The sequence below is a fragment of the Bos taurus genome, chromosome 10 (genome assembly GCF_002263795.3).
Source record: "Bos taurus isolate L1 Dominette 01449 registration number 42190680 breed Hereford chromosome 10, ARS-UCD2.0, whole genome shotgun sequence".
NCBI classification, from domain to species: domain Eukaryota; kingdom Metazoa; phylum Chordata; class Mammalia; order Artiodactyla; family Bovidae; genus Bos; species Bos taurus.
The window spans coordinates 65,425,752-65,446,899 of record NC_037337.1 but is presented as its reverse complement, the minus strand read 5'-3'; the positions used below and the strand labels follow the sequence as shown (position 1 = coordinate 65,446,899).

The following is a 21,148-nucleotide window of genomic DNA, read 5'->3' as shown; positions in this document are numbered from 1 at the left end:
AGTAGCTCCTTGTGCTGCCTACGCCTTGCCCAGGGGCCAGAGACAGACTGGTCTGGAGGGGGAGAAGCATGTATTCAGCAAAACTAACTGGAAAATGGGACAGCAGGGAAGGAAAAATTGTGATAATTTAAAGTGGCTCTGCATGGTGCCTTTGTTAGAAAAACAAAAACAAAAACCCAGTTCTAGGAGCCTCTCCAGGAACCAAGCCTGCAGTTGACACAGAGCATCTGTATTAAACCCAGCCACGCCACTCTCGGCACGTCCCCACAAGATCATTTACATGGAGTTTGTCAATTTATTGGGCTTCCCTGGTGACTCAGCTGGTAAAGAGTCTGCCTGCAATGCAGGAGACCTGGGTTCGATCCTTGGGTTGGGAAGATCCCCTGGAGAAGGGAACAGTATTCTGGCCTGGAGAATTCCATGGACTGTATAGTCCATGGGGTTGCAAAGAATCGGACATGACTAAGCGACTTTCACTTTCACTTTGTCAATTTATTACAACTGGTACACTCAACAACACTTTGATATACCATGGGTATCTCTGCTGTTTGCTATTGTAAAATCACACGGAATCTATGGTAAGACAGTTCAGTTCAAGTGTGGCTTTCCATTAAACAGCTTCAATTTACTCATCCATATGATAAACTTTTAACCATGGTCAGAGTGGGCCTACCCAGCTCACAAGATAGTTTTTAAAATCAAATGAAGTAATTCATTTTTAATTAATTAATTTGCTTATTTATTTTTGGCTGTGTTGGGTCTTCATTGCTGCTCAGGCTTTTCTCTAGTTGTGGCAAGCAGAGACTACTCTCTAGCTGTGGTGCGTGGACTTCTCATTGTGGTGGCTTCTCTTGTTGCGGAGCGTGGGCTCTAGGGCGCAGGCTCAGTGGTTGTGGTGCACAGGCTTAGTTACTCCACAACGCGTAGGATCTTCCTGGACCAGGGGTCGAACCCATGTCCCTTGCACTGGCAGGAAGACTCTTCACCACTAGACCACCAAAGAAACCCATGAAGTAATTTATACATAAGAGAATTTTATGGAAGCCATACATGTAAATAATTCCAGTAGTTGGAATTCTTCAGAAGGAAGTAATGAACGTATCATTTCAGCTTTATATTTAAAGCTTTGCTTGCATAATAGTTGAAAATCGTTTCTTAAAAACACAGCAATACACATGCCTCTAAGCAGGAAGTTGATGTAGTGGAATGCTGTGGAGAGATAGCAAGGAACTGTGTGTATACACACACTAATCAGAAATATCATTAGTGGCTGTTTTCTCTGGGTGGTAGAATCACAGAAAATGATTAAAACTTTCTGTTTGCTTTGCAGTAAGTTATGAATTTTCTCCCATATATGTAAAACTTTGATAACTTTTAAAAAAGAGATTTATTTGCTTGCTCGCTCGCTAAGTCGCTTCAGTCGTGTCCAACTCTGTGCGACCCCATAGACGGCAGCCCACCAGGCTCCCTCGTCCCTGGGCTTCTTCAGGCAAGAACACTGGAGTAGGTTGCCATTTCCTTCTCCAATGCATGAAAGTGAAAAGTGAAAGTGAAGTCGCTCAATCATGTCCGACTCTTCGCGACCCCATGGACTGCAGCCCACCAGGCTCCTCCATCCATGGGATTTTCCAGGCAAGAGTACTGGAGTGGGGTGCCATTGCCTTCTCCGAAAAAAGAGATTACTTGGGGGAAAAAAAATCAATGCTCCCCTGTAAAACAGAATTTAGATAGATCTCTCCAGAATTTTCATTCTACAGAATTCCATCATTCGAGGCTTGTAACAGTAAGTGCAAGACCATTCCTGAGTGCTATCAGAAAATCTGTTCAGCAAAATGACTGCCTTTCCAAGTACTCACACCAGCAAAAGAAAAGGATTTCTTTTCCATTTCCCATCATTAAAAGTTTAAATTAAATTCTGTCTTTGTTTCCTTGTTCTCTTGTCTGTGTTGTTTCTTTGTGGCTTAGAAGAGGATCATTTTGTGAGACCATCTCTATGGAAACTCTAAGAAAATACAGAAAGCATTGGCCAAGTTGGAATGAACACAGTGAAATCCATTTCACAGTCCTTTTGTGGACTGATTGTCCAGTGCATCTCTGTCTCCTCTGGTTCTGATGCTGAAATTCTTCGTCTCTCGTTTTGTACAACCTCGGCCATCTCTGAGACACGGTGTCCCTCTGACCTGAGGAGGAAGGCTTTGCTCCCTACATAACAGCACCAACAGGATAGTTGTTCTCATCCCTGCTAATGTGTCTGGGGATCCGAGGTAAAGGAAATGATGCTTTATTGCTTCATTTACTTCTTTTCTTTCTCCTTGATGGAAGCTAAGGCTCTGTAAATGTTATTGTATTCTATTTATTCTATAATGGCTACTTAGCAAAAGGTTTGGCCTTTCTTCTCTACTGAACCTCAAATGAGAGCCTTTAAAAATGTAACTTCTCTCTTCAGGTAATGCAACAGTAACACATATATTGATGTGTGTGTAATATAGCATACACTTTGCCCAGATGGACTTATAATAGCAAAAATCTCAATGAAATTATTTAATATGTACCATTTTTGAAAATATGGTAAGACCATATCATATTTCACTGGTCTTCACTGGTGAGACCAACTCAGTGAAGACCAACTCAGTGGATGGACTGAGTAGAAGCTCCAAAGCACTTCCCAAAGCCACACTTGCAAGAAAAAAATGTCACGGTAAATACCCGAACTAATCCACTACAGCTTTCTGAATCCCACCGAAACTGCTGCATCTGAGGATCATGCTCAGCAAATCAACAAGATGCACCAAAAACTGCAAGGCTCGCAGCAGCATTGGTCCAGAAAGGGCCCGATTCTTCTCCATGACAATGCCCTGCCACAGGTCGCACAACTAACACTTCGAAAGTTGAACGAATTGGGCTACGACATTTTGCCTCATCTGCCATATTCATCTAACCTCTCGCCAACTGACTACCATCAAGATGCTGATGACTTTTTGCAGGGAAAACACTTCCACAACCAGCAGGATGCAAAAAAAGCTGTCCACGAGTTCATCATATCCTGAAGCACAGATTTTTTTTTGGCTACGGGAATAAACAAACTTATTTCTCATTGGCAAAAATGTGTTGATTCTAATGGTTCCTATTGTGATTAATAAAGGTATGTTTGAGCCTAGTTATAATGATTTAAAGTTCACAGTTTGAAACTGCATTTATGTTTGCCCCAAACAAATAGATGGACAAAAGGTACATAATAAGATGCTCAGCATTGCTAATTATTAGAAATGCAAATCAGAATCACGATGAAATACCACCTCACACCAGTCAGAGTGGCCATCATCCAACCTTCTCATAGATAGGACACAAGTCAGGGATCTTTATGTGTCTTTGTAACTATTTGAATCTTTCATTCATAAAAATGATTAATGGCAGAGAGGCAGAAAGTAGCATGATGCTTTGAAAGGGTCTTAATTCTCACCAAATGAGAATTTCTAGCAAAGTATTTATTTTACATAAAACTGAGAGATGGTATTAAATGTAAAATTATGAAAAAGAAAGAACTGAAGATGCTCTGATGCAAACATTGTTGAATTCTTTTGTAGTCTCAGGGAGAGAGTATTAAATGTTTAATGGCATTTTAATGATGATAACCTCAGAATTAGATTTCTTCAGCAGTTTTAATGCTGAGGGAGGCTATTTAATACATTTTTAAAATGTCATGTAGGTAGGATTTACATAAATAGCATCAGTTATATACACATGCAGATAACTAACATTTGCTTTGCTAACATGTATCACTGTAAATCTAAGACAGGGCACAGAACAATAGATTAAAACATTTGTCCAACCAATGAAACAGGCAAATTAGCTAGTTGCCGTGGGATTTTTAATTGGAAAATTCCTGACTAGATCCAGGTAAGTTATGGTATTTTAAATTAGTGTCTTGCTTTATCAGATAATTTCAATAATTTGGAGATGTGAGAAAGAAGCAGCACATCTGTTTTCTTCCATAGTTCGTGAATGCATGAAAAGGATGTTGGATATCCTACATCGAAAAGAGTGGAAGGCTCTTAGTCCTCAGGGCAACAAGCGGTATGCTGTAACTCTGTTCCCTTGGGCACATGGAGCTTTAGAACTTCCTGTAAACCCAAGTTCAGTGCTATTCCTTTGCTTAGGTCTCATGTCTCTGAGTAAGATAGTCATCATGCTACCATCAGGGAGCATGGGTAAGCCTGTTTCATCTAGAGAACTAGAGTTCATGCCCACAGAATTTTATGTAAAAGAAAACAATCCCTCAGATCCATCAGACCGGCTTTTATATGGAAGTTCCTGAGCATGAACGTGTGTGATTTAATCTGCTTCTCGAACCCAGGACATCTGAACACTTGCTTGAGATCCCCAAGGAAAACAGAGATCATGAAAGGACAAAGCAAGCTTCACCACCAACTCCTTTATGATGGTCTCTGGTGGTAGGCATGACAACATGGAGAACATGCCTATATCAGATGGACATGAGTTTGAGTAAGCTCTGGGAGTTGATGATGGACCGGGAAGCCTGGTATGCTGCAGTTCATGGGGTCACAATGAGTCAGACATGACTGAGCAACTGAACTGAACTGATTGTGGTGTATAACTATTTTTATACATTGCTGGGTTCTATTTGCTAATATTTTCATGTACATTTTTACATTTATGTTCATGAGAGATATTGGTCTCTAGTTTCTTTTTTAGAATTTACTTTTGGCTGTGCTGGGCCTTCATTGCTGTGTGAGCTTTTCTCTTGCAACAAATGGGGCTTACTCTCCATGGTGGTACATGGGCTTCTCTTTGAAGTGGCTTCTCTTGTGGAGCATGGGCTCTAGAGCACAGGTTCAGTAGGTGTGGTGCATGGGCTTAGTCGCTCTGTGGCATGTGGAATCTTCCCGGACCAGAGATCAAACCTGTGTGCTCTTCCTTGACACATGGATTCTTATCCAGTGTACCAACAGGGAAGTTCATGATATGACTTCTGTTGTTTTAAATTTGTTAAACTGTGTCTGTGGCTCAGAATGTGGTATGGTATATCTCTGTGAATCTTCTATGTGAGCATGAGAATAATGTGTGTTCTGTTGTTGCCATAACTCATAGATGTGAATTGTATGCAGTTGATCAATGTTCTTTTTTTTAATATTTATTTATTTGGCTGTTTCAGGTCTTAGTTGCGGCATGCAGGATCTTCATTGCATCATGTGGAATCTTTTGTTGCAGCTCTCAGACTCTCTAGTTGTGATGTGCAGGCTCAGTAGTCGGGGGGTGTGGGCTCTAAAGCATGTAGCTTCAGTACTAACAGCACATGGGCTTAGTTGCTCCATGGCAGGTGGGATCTTAGTTCCTGAACCAGGGTTTGAATTCGTGTCTTTTGCGCTGCAAGGCAGATTCTTAACCACTGGACTACCAGGAGGTTCCTAGATATTATTGTTGAGTTTAACTCTGCCCTTCCTGATTTTCTGCCTGATGATCTGACCATTTCTGATAGACAGGTGTTGGGATCTCCAGCTCACATAGTGGATTTACCTATGTCCTTTGCAATTCTATTAGTTTCTTCTTCACAGTTTGTCTGTTATTAGGTTCATTCACATGAAGGATTGTCTTCCTGATAATTGATCCCTTTATTATTATTTATCCCTGATACCTGTCCTTGCTTTGAAGTTTGTTCTCTGTGAAATTTATAGGCTACTCCTGCTTTCTCTTGACTGCTGTTTACATGTGGATTTTCTTTCATCTATTTGTCTTTACACCCAGTGTGAGCTTTCTATAGACAATATATGACTGAGTCTGCTGTTTTGATCCAGCTTACAATCAATTATTGGTCATTTAGATCACTGACTTTCAAAGTGATTATTGATGTAGTTGGATTAGTATCTACCACATGTTACTGTAGTTTATTTGTTGCCCTTTTCCATCTTTTTTTGACACTTTTTCTGCCTTTTGTGATTTTTACCTGTGCATTTTGTAGAAGTCATTTTCTCCCTTTTATTAGCATATCACTTAAATATTCTTTTTACTTTTTTTAGTGGTTGCCTAGAGTTTGCACCATACATTTACAGCTAATCATAGGCCACTTTCAAATAATGTCAAAATTTAAAGGTTCAAATACCTTAAAATAACAAAATAATCTTAGTTCCTTCCTTCAATCCCTAGAATCTTTGCTGTCATTTTTAAAATTTATATACAAGCATATTCTTGTTGTTGTTGTTTAGTCATTAAATCATGTCTGACTATTTGTGAGCCCATGGACTGTAGCCTGCCAGGCTCCCCTGTCCATGGGATTTCCCAGGCAAGAATACTGGAGCAGTTTGCCATTTCCTTCGCCAGGGGATCTTCCTGACCCAGAGATTGAACCTGCATCTCCTGAATTAGCAGGCAGATTCCCTACTGCTGAGCCACCTGGGAAGCCCATATCCAAGAATACACAAGCATATATAAGTATATAATATATGCTTACATAATTGAATATATTGTTGGTAGTATTATTTAACAAAAAGTTATCCTATAGATACATAAGAACTAAGAAAAATAAGTTTATTTTGACTTCACTTATTCTTTCCTCAATGTTCTTTCTTCCTTTATGTAGGCCTGAGTTTCTGAACTTCTCTCTAAACAACTATTTTTTCCTTCTGTCTAAACAACTGGTAATTTTCCTTCTCTAAACAACTTATTTTTACCATTTCTTCCAAGGCAACAAATTCACTCAGTCTTTGTGTGTCTGAGAAAGTCTATATTTCTCCTTCATCTTTGATAGATAATTTTTCAGGATATAGAATTCTAAGTTGGTTGTTTTTTCTCAACACTAAATACTATACTCTATTCTCTTCTTGCTTTCATGGATTCTGAAAAATCAAATGTAATTCTTAGCTTTGTTTCTCTAGGGTATTAGAGAATGATTAAAGGAAATTCAGGAAATACAAACAAACTTTAACCCTTCATGAAACAAACAGTCTCCATTTGGAAAACTGCAAAATGGGGGAGAAGGCAAGAAGCTTTTCTAAGAAAGAATGAAGAACAAGATAGAGACAAATAGAAAAGTTCTGATTGGTTGGGCAACATAGTCGATCTTGTTTAGGACAAGAAGGAGCAAGGTAATAAGTATAGCGCCCAGAACTAGCTTGGCTTTTGGGGATTGATTGACTGGATATTGCAGTCTTTTTGTTCAAGAAGAACATATCCAGAGACACAAAAGTCATATAAGTTTCAATTTGTTGCCATGGCACCCTAGGCAGAAGCAGGTCCATCTTGGACCTAGAAAGTTATTTCAACACCAGACAAGGTGCTTTGTTTTTGTGTTTCCCCTCTCTGGTGTCTTTCTTGTTTATCTTTGGTCTTATGTAGATTGAGCAAAAAATTCCAGCCAGTTTTCATAACCCCCAAAACAATGATGCCATTAAAGTGCTGCACTCAGTATGCCAGCAAATTTGGAAAACTCAGCAGAGGCCATAGGACGGGAAAAGGTCAGTTTTCATTCCAATCCCAAAGAAGGGCAATGCCAAAGAATGCTCCAACTACCGCACAATTGCACTCATCTCACACGCTAGTAAAGTAATGCTCAAAATCCTTCAAGCTGGGCTTCAGTAGTATGTGAACCAAGAACTTCCAGATGTACAAGCTGTGTTTAGAAAAGGCAGAGGAACCAGAGGTCAAATTGTCAACATCTTTTGGATCACAGAAAAAGAATTCCAGAAAAACATCTACTTCTGTTTCATTAACTATGCTAAAGCCTTTGATTGTATGGATAACAACAAACTGTGGAAAATGTTTAAAGAGTTAGGAATACCAGACCATCTTACCTGCCTCCTGAGAGGCTTGTATGCAGGTCAAGAAGCAACACTTAGAACCAGGCATGGAACAACAAACTGGTTCAAAATTGGGAAAGGAGTATGTCAAGGCTGTATATTGTCACTGTGCTTCTTTAACTTCTATGCAGAGAATATCATGTGAAATGCTGGGCTGGATGAGTCACAAGCTGGAATCAGGAATTCTGGGAGAAATACCAATAACCTCAGATGTGCAGATGACACCACTCTAACGGCAGAAAGCAAAGAAAAACTAAAGGTCCTCTTGATGACAGTGAAAGAGAAGAGTGAAAAATCTGACTTAAAACTCAACATTCAAAAAGCAAAGATTATGGCATCCAGTCCCATCACTTCATGGCAAATAGATGGGGAAATAATGGAAAGAGTGACAGACTTTATTTTCTTGGGCTCCAAAATCACTGCATATGATGACTACAGTCATGAAATTAAAAGACACTTGCTCCTTGGAAGAAAAACTATGACAAACCTGGACAGCATATTAAAAAGTAGAGACATCACTTTGCCAACAAAGGTCCCTCTAATCAAAACTATGGTTCCAGTAGTCACGGATGGATGTGAGAGTTGGACTATAAAGAAAGCTGAGTGCTGAAGAATTGATGCTTTTGAACTGTGGTGTTGGAGAAGATTCTTGAGAGTCCCTTGAACAGCAAACAGATCAAATCAGTCAATCCTAAAGGAAATCAACCCTGATTATTCATTGGAAGAAATGAAGCTGAAGCTCCAATACTTTGGTCACCTAATGCAAAGAGCCAGCTCACTAGAAAAGACCCTGATGCTGGGAAAGATTGAAGGCAGGAGGAGAAGGGATGAGAGAGGATGAGATGGTCGGATGGCATCACTGACTCAGTGAACATGAGTTTGAGCAAACTCCACGAGACCGTGAAAGACAGGGAAGCCTGGAGTGCTGTAGTCCATGGGGTTCCAAAGAGTCAGACACGACTTAGTGACTGAACAACAACCAATTGTTTCATCTACTTCATTTGTTTCTTTCTCTTTGCTCCTTCAGTTAGGCTCTGATGATCCCCAGGTGGGTTAGGTTCTCATTCCTAGGTTTCCCCAAGTGCAGCCTTATTAAGAAGAACAAAGTGCTCTCTCTGTAAGAGCATAAAGGGTTTTCTCACTGACATTTAATGTGAGGACCTGGTTGAGCTCCTCAGGGTAAATCCCACAATCTTCTGGGTGTCCCCCTCTCCATCATTAGGTCTCTCTGGAGTTTTTAACACAGGTTGTCTCCATTGAGCCTCTGGCAACTCATAAATTACAGTTAAGACTTTCCTACCCCAGGACTGGCTCCTGGGGTAATTTCCACTTGTGTGTCTCCACTCCAGATGTTTTGTTCTAGCACGTGGGATGCAGGAGTGGGACAGAGGTGGGTAGTTCCTGGTCCTGGGGCAGGTAGGCAATGAGGAAATCTGAGTAGGTTAGCCTCCATAAAGTGGTTTCTCCTGAGGTCAGGTCTGGTGAAGATCTGGAGCATTCGGGAAAAAATGATAAACATAAAACCGTCATGAAGAATTCCTTGGACCTTATAAGCAAAAGCAACATTCCTTAGTGTCAATAAAAAGTGCACATTAGGTTTTGACTTGATTTACTGATCATCAATCCTTGAATTGAGAAAATCCCTTGGAAAATGGAATGGCTACCCACTCCGGCATTTTTGCCTGGAGAATTCCATGGACAGTGGAGGCTGGTTGGCTACAGTCCATGTGGTTTCAAAGAGTCGGACATGATTGAAGTGACTGACACACTTTTGCTTCTTATCCAGTGTAATGCAGCAAGACGTCACCAGCGACATGTTTTCAATTACATTTATATGATAATAACTTTTACAGCTTTGAAAATGCAGTTTTGTTAGTCTGACTTCATCCTCTCCATACTCAGAAACCACACATTGTAAGCACGAGCTGGGAGGACATCTGTGCAAGTCATTCAGGGAAGCTTGAGAACATGACTGTGTCAGCAGGATGTGATGAACTCTGTGGCAGACAAGGGTGTGTGAGTAACTGGTTGTCTTGGAGATGAGATATTCAAGGAAACATAGGAAGACAGTGCAGACATTGTCTTGACCGACACCTTCCCAACAGGGCGATTCCAAATGACAGACTCGGAATAATAAGTAGCCTGTTCCTGGGAACCTCACGAACGTCCTCATCAGATGTTTGTTTACGTAACGAATCGTTGCCTGAGATACTGAACCACCCCGAATCCTTGACACACTGCTTTTGTGCTATATAGAAACTCACAAATGTTGTTTTACATGACAGTACAAGCCACCTAAAATATTTTAGCAGGTTCAAAGCCACTTCTGCTTTCACCTGACTCATTCTTTTTAGAGAGAGAGATCTGTTTTTAAGGTAGGGTTTAAATGGTGCCTCTGGAGAAGGAAATGGCAACCCACCAGTACTCTTGCCTGGAGAATCCCATGGATGGAGGAGCGTGGTAGGCTACAGTCCATGGGGTCACAAAGAGTTGGACACGACTGAGCGACTTCACTTTCTTCTTTCTTTTTTTAAATGGTGCATGAGACCAGAATCTCTTTAAAAACAAATTATTGGAGTTTACTTGCCTTCAGGGTGTTCTGTTCATTTCTACTGTACAGCAAAGTCAATCAGCTACATGTGTAACTATATCTCCTCTTTTTGGATTTCCTTCTCATTTAGGTCACCAAAGGGGAAGGAGGAGTGGGATGATTTGGGAGATTAGGATTTACATATATACACTATTGATACTGTGAATAAAATAGATAATTAATGAGAACCTACTGTACAGCACAGAATCTTTAAAAAAATTTTTTAATTTGTTTATGGTTGTGCTGGGTCTTCATTGCTGTGTGGGCTTTGTTTTAGTTGTGGTGCATGGTGGCTTCTCTTGCTGAGACTCCCGGGCTCTAGAGCACAGGCTCGATAGTTACAGCACAGGCTTAGTTGCTCTGTAGTAGGTGGGGTCTTCCCAGACCAGGGATCAGACTCATGTCTCCTGCATCAGCAGGTGGATTCTTTAGTACTGAGCCACCAGAGAAGCACCCAGAATCTTTTTAGAATACTCTTCTCTCAGCCATTAACACAGTCTGACAATCAGATTGATACACTTTTTAAATAAATTTAAGTTTCCTTTTCTTTGAGTAGGGGAAGTTAATACCGTTTCAAATATTTTCTAAAGTTAGGTTTTAAATTTCACATTCGTGTATCCTAGGAGGTAGGCAGGACTTTCTAATATATGACAGTAAGGGTCAATAACACTTAAATTCATGTTTAATCATAACATGCTTACATTGTAGAAATGTGCATAAATTATTAATTACAGCTCATTAAATTTTTACAAATGGCAGCCCACACCAGTATTCTTGCCTGGAGAATCCCATGGACAGATGAGCCTGGTGGGCTACAGTCCACGGGGTTGCAAAGAGTCAAACACAATTGAGCAACTAACACTTTCACTTTCAACTTTTCTCAAGCAAAAAAAATCTAGGTATCTTCAGTTCGTACTCTCGTAAATTAAGACCGTCTTGTTAAGATCTGTTGGGCCTGTAGCTTGGTCTTCATGGTCTGAATTTCTGCGGCTTCTTCTCAAAATATCTCCATCTGTCACCAGAGCTACTACTGGTCTCTACTCAAAACTTGCCCCCTCCACTTTTAGCAGGAGTGAGTATACATCTTTAAGTTAAAAGATGTAAAAGATGTCCAGAGATCTCAAGCCAGGCCCCTCAAGGAGTTTATAGTCAGTTTTTCAGGGGCCGTAAAGCTAATCCCAGCACACTGACCAAGATGACAACTCATCCAGGAGATAACTTCTCCAGAAGACCCAGCAGGCGAGCTCCCAAAGTCAGAGGCAGGTTGTCCTCTTTCAGTCTGCTCTCCTGTGTTCTCTCCTTGCATCCTTGCTTTCCTCTTCATTCACTTAACAATCTAGATTATTAACAGATACTCAAACCTCCTATCTACAATGTGTTCATGTTTCCCATCTTTAATTTTTCTTTTGATGCTTTGAGTCACTCCTTTGGGTGTCTTTTGATTAAGATGCACGTTCAGTATAATTATTGTTTTTACTTGTGCTCCTTTGAATAACAACCAGTTCCTCTGATGCTAGTTCATTGCAATAAGAAAGGTGATTTTCTGTGTAATTGGAATCAAGCAATAAGTGCTTGTAAATGACAAAACACTGGGTCAAGTGGCCAGAAAAATCAAACTCCCATCAAACCTAGACATGAAGATGTCTGCCTGAACAATAACGACACTTAGCAACTTTGTAGTCCATGTTTCACAGAAATAGAGCTTGGGCACCCTTCGCTTCTGCTGAATACAGGACTACAAACCCCGGAAACATGTCTTTCCAAGTTGCTTTGCTCAAAAGTGTCATCACCAAAATCTGAAATACTGAGAAATGGACTTTGTCCCTTCAAATGATCCAACAAGTGATCTTTGAGCAAAAAGAAATAGCAAATCTGACAGTAATAGATTCTGGAAAATTGCCAGCAGAGCCTTATCATATATCCAGAACTCACCAAAAAGCAGTGAAGATGGAAATCGCTTCTGTTTGCAGACAATGGTGTTGTAATCTCCACCCTGGGCTGATATGGATGTCAAGGGAGAGGGGCTGAGAGTTTAAACCCATGTGGTTTTGGGTTTCCCCATGATTAGAAACTATTCATCCCCAAGATACATTCCTGTCACTATGTAAAGGCTGAGAAAAATGAAAGACAGGGTAAGTCTGGCTCTGGGAAATACTTAGCCCTGAATATCAACTGTAAATCAGTAAAAACACCTGAATTATCAAGACTGTTGAGCAAACTCGGCTCAGAACTTGGTCTCGTATGCACATGAGTATGAAGCTATTGTGTCTCACATGCTGCCAGGTCCCAGGGAGTCCCGATCTCACAACACTCATCTGAGAATCTGTCACTTAGTCAGACCCTTCACTTTCACTTTTCACTTTCATGCATTGGAGAAGGAAATGGCAACCCACTCCAGTGTTCTTGCCTGGAGAATCCCAGGGATGGGGGAGCCTGGTGGGCTGCCGTCTATGGGGTCGCACAGAGTCGGACACGACTGAAGAGACTTAGCAGCAGCAGCAGCAGCAGCAGTCAGACTCTACAAAACCACCACTCCACTCTTTCTCTCCACTCCCTGTCTGGGCTTTTAAGATTCTGCCAGGGTGTTTTCCTTTCTTATTTCAGAAAATCCAGCAAAGTAAGCCTTGCCTGCTCAGTGGGTTTTTTTTGGACACTGTTTTGCTAAAGCCTAAAGTTGACAAAAGCTATAAACACAAAAATCAATAGTTTATCTATAGGATAGCAAGGCATGCCTAGAAATAGAATTGGGAAACAATCTTTCCATGATATGTAGAGCAATAATAAAATGCTTATAAACAATGTCCACAAGAAAGGCACAGGATCTGTATAAACAAAGCAATCGAGTCATTCTGAATGAAGTAATGGAAAATGACAACAAAGTGGAAAAGTGCGAGAAGAATAAAAGTACCAATTTCTCTCAAATTATCATAGAATTCATACAGTCTTAAAGGACCACAATACTTTACATTTTACCATGTTAAACAATTAGTACTGTTCTCAGATTGGTAGCTTTAGATGAAATATGAGTGGAGTGTTACATCTTTATTTTGGCAGGTAAACGGTATTAAACTATATAAGCATTAGTCTTAACTTTGTAAAAATAAATAAGATTTAATTACATCTTCAAAAGCATTTATAATCAGCTTAAGTCATTCTGATTTCTTTATATTTTTCATTCTAATTTATCTTTTAATTTTAAAGATAATGTTGAAGTAATATAATTTTTATTGAACAAATCTAGGTGATCTATTGAAAGGAAAGTAATGTTTAGATGGGAAAAAAATTTAGTCATATTTTGTAAACTTTTATTACCTTCATTTTAGCAAAAATCACTGTTTTAAATTATTTATATAAATATCCCTTCCCCCCCCCAAAAAAAAATAAATAAAGAAATATCCCTTCCCTTCAACAGAACATGAAGGCTGTGCAGTGATAGTCAGTGGTCTTGGATATTCTGTCAAATTTCAGTCACATAGCACTCATAATTTCACACATTTTAAAGTCTTGTCTTGAAGATTCACATATTATTTGATAGTTTATTGGCATTTGTAATTTTATCTTTAAAAGTGTAAACACATCACACACTCACCTCACTTGTACTGTTGCTCACAACCATTAGGGGAGGCTGCAGGAGGGTTCCTGAATTCATCTGAGAAGCTGGCAGCAGGGTGAGGGAGTGCAGGCGTCCTGAGGAGGTGGAGTGGGAATGGGGCACATGTGGACCCTGGAAGAGCTCTAGGTCTAGAGAAGCTACAGAGGGACTTTGACCAGAGTTTCTGGACCACAGCACTTATTTTATTTTTACTGTGGTAACTTTATGCTTTTATTTGTACATTTTACTACTGTAATACAGACAGGCAAGATGGAAGACCAGTATTGGACTATGGTAAATTCAGCAATATCATATCACTTAAGATCTATCTGATCTTTGGTGAGGATTATTCTCAACATCATGCTCTATGAAGCTATAGCATCCATTATTGTAAACCTGTTTTACAATATGAAAATACAGTATCATGGGTCTGAAATGTTTCCGAAACAACCTCATAAGAAATAGGAACTTTTATTTATTTTTTAAATATTTATTTTTCTGCACGTGGTCTTGTTTGTGACATGTGGGATCTAGTACCCTGACCAGGGATTGAACCCAGGCCCCTTGCATTGGGAGAAGAAATAGTTTTTTCCCTGATTTTTATTTAGTTGTTAGCTCTGAATATGGCAACTAAGGCTCTATATAGGAAGAGTAGGTCTGGATATGATGAAGAATTTAAGAATAGAAGACTTAGGGGTTTTGTTGTGATAAGTAAAGCAAAACAGGGAAAAGGGCAAGTAACACTGCTTTAAATGTGAGACAAGTGGAAGTTCAAAAACAAGAAACGCGGTGGAAAAGGCCACTCCAGTAAGTTTTGAGGGAATATTGTGTGATGGGCCAGGCAGATTCCCATCCCATGAACTGTACATTCTAGTGGGCAGATGGGACACCCCATTTTCTGAACCCCAAGCATGCCCTTGACATGTTTTTACTAGCAAGTATGGTTGGACCTATTTAAGTTGTTGTGTGAAGCAGCAGAATCCAGTGAGTCAAAAATGCACAAGTTCTGACACTCTGCAGGTTATGAGGAAGGCCTTACAAACAGGTTTTAGTGAACAGATTTCACTCCTTGTGTTGTTTTCATTAAATACTAACATTTCTGTGATGAGGTAGAACCAAACAGGGTCAAAATCACGCATGGATCATTGGAGTTAAGACTTTAAAAAAAAGTGTTTATTTATGTATTTATTTATGGCTGTGCTGGGTCTTTGTTGCTGCGTGGGCTTTTCTCTAGTGGCAGCAAATGGGGGCTACTCTCTCATTGCAGTGCCTGGGCTTCTCATTGCAGTGGCTTCTCTTGTGGCGTGCAGGTTTCCGTACTTGTGGCACGTGGGCTCAGAAGTTGCGACTCTCGCGGTCTATGGTGTGTGTGCTTAGTAGTGGCCTACAGGTTTAGCTGGCCCACAGCATGTGGGATCTTCCTGCACCAGGGATGGACCCCTTGTCTCCTAAATTGGCAGGTGGACTGGGCTTCCCTGGTGGCTCAGAGGTTAAAGCGTCTGCCTGGAATGCAGGAGAGCCAGGTTCGATCCCTGGGTCAGGAAGATCCCCTGGAGAAGGAAATGGCAACCCACTCCAGTACTCTTGCCTGGAGAATCCCATGGAGGGAGGAGCCTGGTAGGCTACAGTCCACGGGGTCGCAAAGAGTTGGACACGACTGAGCGACTTCACTTCACTTCACTTCACTTCTTTACCCCTGAGCCACCAGGGAAGACTTGGAGTCAGTCTTTTAATAAGTAAGCCTCAAAAAGAAATAACAGAGCCTCAAGGATGACGATGGTCATCTTACTTGCATTCATCTTCCTAATAACCACACATCAGTATGTACTTTAAATGCATTATCCAATTTGTTATGTAATTGTACCAAAGATATGTTGGATATTGATGTTTAATGTCCCATTTTCAAGTAAAGTATACTCACCACCATCTATTAATATTATGTATGCTTCCAGGAGCTCAGTTTCTCTGGCTTAATCCTGTTATGGAAGGCTTGCAAGACACACAGCTCAGCAGGTTATAGCTGAAGGCTTTTCTTTTAATGTATTATTTTATCATTTACACTTATTTTTGTGTTATATCTACTGGTGTTGTTTCTAACTAAAATTAGTCCATTTCTACGTAAGTACATCTCATGATGTCAACATATTATTTGTGATTTTTTTTCCGTTAAATTCTATAAGCATATCCTTTTATTTGAGGCAATTATAGAACTCTGCTCTCAAAATGACACATTTAAATTGTTTAAATAGATACCCACACAAATTCTCATTTATACCAAGGAGCTGGTCATTTCTGAAGTCATGGAAAAATAAACAAAGAACAGCTGGTTGAGCCGTCCTATAAAAATGTTGACTTTTAAAATTTTCTCATATTTTCCTTTAAGTTCTCCATGTTTCCCATCCATGATAAACCAATATTATATAACAGAAAATTTCAAATTAGGCTTAAATTCCAAAATCAAGTTTCAGTTCAAATCCTTTCTCCAAGAGAACTAGTTTTCCCAACTTCTTCTCTTTTTCTCAAATCTAATCAAAACATTTGAGATAATTAAAATTCAAAACCTCAGGGTCTCATCAAGGTTACTTTTATGTGTCTGTTTCAATAGGGAACCACAATTCTACCTCTGTGTTTCTAGTGGAAGGACTTGCCACCAAAGGGCTATGCCACAGGCCCCTTGACTAGGAGTACACAGCTTAAAATCTGGTGTTTATTAAATGTGCACAATATTGGGATGTAATTGGCATTTTAAAAAATTCAGTAATGCCCATTACAAATATCTGGACAGACTCAAAAATAACTGGTTAACCTTAAAATAAAGAGAACCACCATTTCATAACACACTTATACCTTGCTAAGAATGAAACAGTGTGACCTAGGAGAGTCTAGAAATTCTTGGATTAATTATAACATGGTGATAGGTTTCTCAAGGTACTTTCTAAACTCAGCAAGCCACTGGGCTCCCTCTACTCCATCCACAACCTGATGATCATAACTAAGTGTAACAGACATCATGCTAGCCACATCAAATCCTTTTTCATTATCTGCTGGAACCAGTCTATCCTCTGAAGCACCAATTGCCAAAATACATGCTTGGGTGGGTTAACAATAGCAGAGAAGTTTTTAATCCAGAGATTAAAAACTCTGAGATTGTAAAAGTGCCACTCTGGAACTTACGTGACTATAGTTTACCCTCTCATGCTTTGGTTTATAAAGAAATAACATCATTGGCAACGGTTTCCAGTCCTTTTATATGTGCATTAAATACAATAGGTGTGATGAGTCCTCCAGGAGTACTGACTGCAACACTGATATCAACAACATGATTCTGTCTTACAACTGTGTCCAACCACGAAGAATTTCCTTCAGGAACTTTTAAACATGCCAAAGCTGAAGCTTTTATAATGAAGTCATTGATGGAAATGTTGCTTTTTCCTTGTAGCATCTTCTTTTTTGTTGTCGTACCAACAAAATTTCTCCCATATTTACATCAATAGAAAGGTAATAATGAGGTATTGTTTGCTTAGATTGCATTAACTTCTGTGCAATGACTTGGCAAATGTTGGTGACTGGGATATCTGTGAAGACACCTGTAGGAACTGGAGCCACTCCTCGACTTAGGGGAGGCACAGCGGCTGCTAGAGTGAGAGCAGTTTTCATAGGCACAAAGGAGTTGATCTCCTTCTTAATGATTCTGCCATCTGGTCCTGTCCTTTTTACTTGGGTATGGTCAATCCCTTTCTCTGCTGCTAACTTCTTTGCAAGCGGGCTAAGGAGCACTCTTCCCTTTGGTCCAGCTGGAGCAGCTGGCCAGTGGCCTGAAGATGGATGGGCTAGCTGGTGTGCTGGTGGTGTTAAATCAGTTACTTCAGTTGGCCGATAGTCAGCAAACGCTGGTATACCTGCCTCTTTTTCTACAATCATACAGAGTGGGGTTCCTACAGGGACATCTCGTGTGCCTTCAGGGATCATGATTTTTGCCTTCTTCCTGCACTTTGAAACCTATAGAGGCCTTGTCAGTCTCTATCTCTGCCAATAAATCTCCTTCGTTTGGCTCCTCACCCACTTTTTTCCCCCCATCTCTGAACTGTGCCCATGGTCACGATGTGAGACAGGGCAGGAAGAACCACCTGCATGTGAGTAGGAGATGAGCTACCAGGAGCCTGAGCAGAAGGTGCAGGTGATGGAGCAGCGGCGGCAGGGGTTAATGCCGGGGCTCCTTGTGGGGCAGGTGCTGCCAAAGAATCAAGTGTGTAATTTTTAAAGGTTTCCATATCTTCAGGCTTTTCAACTGTGATACAGATGATTGCTCCAACTGGAACATCTCTGGTACCTTCAGCAACACGGATCTTTGCCATATAACACTCCTCCACGCTCTCAAATCCAACAGTAGCTTCATCAGTTTCAACCTCTGCAATTAGTTCACCCTCATTGATTTTTTTCTCCTTCCTTCTTTTCCCAGCGGGCTATGGTGCCTGCCTGCATTGAAGGGAAAACTGAAGGCAATGGAATCTTCTGATGCGTGGGTAGGCTATGCCAGCTGCGGCTAGGCGATCCCCAGAGCTGCAGCAAGACGCGATTCCACGGTGTGGCCCAAGAGATGGGGCTCCAGCCGCACAATGCGGGGACCCTGCCATACCCTGTGGTCTTGCTGGTGTGACGAGCCAGCCTGCGGGGTCACGCACGGAGCTCCCGGCTCCTCCTGCAAGGCCGTCCACTGAGCCCCGAATCCTGCCCTTGGTGCATTTTGAGCCCGTCGCGCACAGACGCGCCACATAGTGCCACAGACCCAACATCCGAAAAGCAACGCCGTCTCCGGAGTGACTTCTCCAAGAACAGCGCGGCGTTGCCGTCAGCCGCACCGCGCAGCCGCAAGTTGTCGTAAAACGGTCTGCAAAGATTCGCTACACCGGCTCCGCGGACCAGAAAAGTGGTTAACGTACGGTCTTTCTCCGTGAAATGGGGACTAAGGATGACCCAGAGCGGGTCAGGGAGGCTGCTATAGAGCCACGCGGAGCAGGGGCGTTCCAGCAGACCGAATCTGGGAGAATTAGGCTGAGAGAGGAGTGGAAGGTGGTGGGCTCTGTGGTGAAGGCTTCTCTGGGGAGGACAGGACCTGAGCGCTGTCTGTGATTCTTAATTGTAACTTAAATTATGGATGATACCTTGGCGTGAATTAATTTTTTTAAATTTTGTGATCCCATTTTAATTTTTTTTTTATGCAAAGACTTCCTCTCCTGATCCTCACTTTCTCCTTCCCTAGCTGTGATTTTTATCTGTTTCTTACAACTTGATTTGTTAAAAAATCACATCATCCAGGTGGCATGTAAAATACTTTCTGTTGTTTTTAGATAAGAAAAAACAAATGAATTCCCTGGTGGTCCAGTGGTTAGGGCCCCATGCTTTCACTGCAGGGGGCTCGGGTTTGACCTGGGTCAGGGAACTAAGATCCCACCTGCCGCTGGACAACTATGCCCCCTACCACAGCTCTAGAAGAGCCTTGTCCTGCAAGGATGACCCAGCACAGGAAAAATATATTAAAATGTTCCTTCCGTCCTGCACCCCACAGCATCCCACCTCTCTAGGCTGATTCATAGGTATACTCATGGCTGATTCACATTGTTGTGGGGCAGAAACCAACACAACACTGTAAAGCAATTATCCTCCAAGCAAAAATAGTTTTTAAAAAGTAGTATCAGGTCCCCCCCTCAAAAAAAAATCTGTGGAATATGTAATGAAGTCAAAATTCAATTATTTGAAAAAAATTATATAAATTTAAAATGAAAAAAAAATTTTAAGGCACGAACTTTGCTTTATCTTCCTGGCTTATGCATTAATCCTTTCCCTTCCCAGTGGTTGGAGGTGGAAATCTCATGAACTAGAAGAGAATATATTCGAGAAAGGAAAGTATTTGAGAAGAATTGCAGCAAATTTGCAAATATTTATTGGCTTGTGCAGATTCAATAGCTAAATCACTTTATGAATTTTTCCTTTTTCTTTCATGAAAACTTTCTAAATAACTCAAGATGCTGTCATTGGTAGCTCACATGGAGCCTGACTATTTTTAAACATTGGATCAGAATACAGAAAGGCAAGTAAATACATATGCAAGTATTTGTGTATTCATTAAAACTTTTAAAATTTCAGATTCAATAGCAAATGAATACATTAGCTCTTTTGCTCTAGGGAGTATATTTCTATTTTCAATATTGGTGGTGGTTGCTTCGTCGCTAAGTCGTGTTCAACTCTTATGACCCTATGAACTATAGACCACCAGGCTCCTCTGTCCATGGGATTCTTCAGGCAAGAATACTGGCATGGGTTGCCATGCCCTCCTCCAGCGGATCTTCCCGACCCAGGGATTGAACCTGCATCCCTTACATTGGCAGGCAGATTCTTTACCACTGAGCCACCAGGGAAGTCCATTTTCAATAATAAATTGCTACAATTACTGTGCATTTTTGAGCTGAACAAGGTAACACAGAATCAAATTTTGTTGTTTTTCTATTAATGTAACAATCGGTAATGTGATGAACTAAGGGTAAAGCCAGCTTTGAAACTGTGTATCAGAGAAGAAATATTTAATTAAATTAATTTTTAACACAAGGAGTCCCTGCAGTGGTGATCTGATATTGATTAAACTTGTATTAAAACTACAAAGTTTTTGCACAAACTGTTTCAGAAGAGAGAAAAAGTTGTAACTGTGCATCTAGGTATATCTTCCCTTCCTGAAGTTGCAGTGCCTTTCAGAAATGCATGTCTTTACCCTTGTCCAGAATCGATTTTCACAAGTGCACAGTTTCAGTCATTAATCAGTATGGAATTATGGGAAATAAATCCTTTCTTTACTGCAGTGCATCTTTAGTACATCCAAACATCAACCTTTCACCTCATTGTCATCTACCTTTGGATCCACATACATTTCTGGTATTTTTTGAGACCAGAAAAGCCTAAGAAAAAAAAAGCCCAGCAAGTAAGTAATTATGTTGTTTTCTCCATGTATACTTGTGAATTTCTCATTTTTCCCATGACCTGAGTTTAGTTTTCCCTTAGTGACTTTTTCTTCACATCTTTAATATGTGCTGAGTTTTATCACAGAAAATGCTGCTTTTCAATGAACTCCAATCTACTCTTTGAAAACTCGCAGAAATGTTTGGC

At 40.6% G+C, this 21,148-nt stretch overlaps 1 non-coding gene and 1 pseudogene across 1 annotated transcript; one reads left to right on the top strand and one right to left on the bottom strand.

The window, feature by feature from the left end:
- Window positions 1–14,327: 14,327 nt before the first annotated feature.
- LOC100138078 (dihydrolipoyllysine-residue acetyltransferase component of pyruvate dehydrogenase complex, mitochondrial-like) lies at window positions 14,328–19,076 on the bottom strand (annotated as a pseudogene).
- On the top strand, window positions 15,466–15,538 carry TRNAS-GGA (transfer RNA serine (anticodon GGA)). The gene has a single exon. It is a non-coding gene; the product is annotated as a tRNA-Ser (tRNA).
- Window positions 19,077–21,148: the final 2,072 nt, after the last annotated feature.